This window comes from Lathyrus oleraceus, chromosome 1 (genome assembly GCF_024323335.1).
Source record: "Lathyrus oleraceus cultivar Zhongwan6 chromosome 1, CAAS_Psat_ZW6_1.0, whole genome shotgun sequence".
Classification (NCBI taxonomy): domain Eukaryota; kingdom Viridiplantae; phylum Streptophyta; class Magnoliopsida; order Fabales; family Fabaceae; genus Lathyrus; species Lathyrus oleraceus.
Window position 1 is genome coordinate 257,821,706 of NC_066579.1, and position 1,578 is coordinate 257,823,283.

The window sequence follows — 1,578 nt, forward strand, 5'->3', positions numbered from 1 at the left end:
CTAAAACTATTTTCGGACGCGTTTATAAGTTTAGAGTCTGGTTCGTGAGAACCTCTTTTGGTTGAAAAATCCAGGTTATAATACTTTTCAACTTAGTCAAGATACTATATTTCTTAAAAATAGGTTTACTACTCTAACGCAATGCGCGCCTTTTTATAAGTGACAATAAGAGGGTTTGATTAGGGAGTACAACTCGGTTCTGAATACGCGAAAGCGACAGTTCCTGTTAAATTAGTTCTTTTCAAAGTAGGAAACATTGCCCATAAGTAGTTCTATTAGCAAGTACTTGGATTATCAATTGATTACGTGAATTACACTCGACCTTGTCTCTATTAATTATATTCTATTTCAATACTTTACTTTTTATTGCACACTACAAAACACTTATTTTGACCGCCTTTGATAAACACCATAACGACAGATAACGATAGATTGACACTTGGTCTCTTTGGATACGACAATCTTTTATATTACTCTGACGCGTTCGTATACTTGCCAATAATTTTGAACTTAAACCCAACCATACCAGCCAATAATTTTGAACTTAAACCATCCCTGTTGCAACTAGTGCAACAGAGACAATTCGCGGGTCTCGCTACCGAAAACCCTAACCAACATTTAAAAATATTTCTTCAATTAGCAGATACTTTTAAAACCAATGGAGCTTCTCCTGAGGCAATACGTTTAAGATTATTTCCTTTTTTCCTCAGAGATAAAGCTTTATCATGGTTTGATTCCCTTCCACCCAATTCCATTACGACTTGGGATAACCTTAGAAGAGTTTTTCTTGCTAGATATTTTCCTCCGAGTAAGACCGCCGTTCTTTGAAACCATATAACTAGATTTACCCAAAACCATGGAGAATCGTTGTTCGAAGCTTGGGAGAGATATAAAGAGTTGTTACGAGCATGCCCACATCATGGCTTAGAAAACTGGTTAATCATTCAAACCTTCTATAATGGACTTCATTATAACACAAAGATGACCATCGACGCTGCCGCAGGCGGTGCTCTGATGAACAAACCTTACCCTGAAGCTAGTGCCCTCATTGAAGACATGGCTCAAAACCATCAATCATGGGGAGTCGAACGAGCGACAGTTGAGAAAAAAGAAGCCCAAGGAGGAGTGCATGAACTAAGCTCTATAGACATGATGCAAGCTAAAATGGACGCATTAGCCCTTAAGGTCGAGCATATGTACACGAACCCGAACACTGTAGCCGCAGTTTCGTCGGATTGTGAGATATGTGGAACCCAAGGACACCAATCCGCAGAATGCAGTCTATTAAACGAAACCCACTCCGAGCAAGTGAACTACACCCAAGGGAACCCATACTCGAATACCTATAATCCTGGATGGAGGAATCACCTTAACTTCTCCTATAAAAACAATAACCCTATTCAAAATAATGCACCTCCGAGACCTAGTTATCAAGCCCCTAGATCAAATCAACCTATGCAACCTGTACCACCAAAGTCGAGCCTTGAGAAAATTATGGAAAATTTTATCACCGCTCAAACCCAACAAAACAAGGAGTTCATGAACCAAAACATTCATGTTAACGAATTGATTACTTAG

General features: G+C 39.0%; 1 non-coding gene across 1 annotated transcript; it reads right to left on the minus strand.

Annotated features, from left to right (window-relative positions):
* Window positions 1-819: 819 nt before the first annotated feature.
* Window positions 820-926, minus strand: LOC127117119 (small nucleolar RNA R71). The gene has a single exon (XR_007801879.1). It is a non-coding gene; the product is annotated as a small nucleolar RNA R71 (small nucleolar RNA).
* Between the last annotated feature and the right edge of the window lie 652 nt (window positions 927-1,578).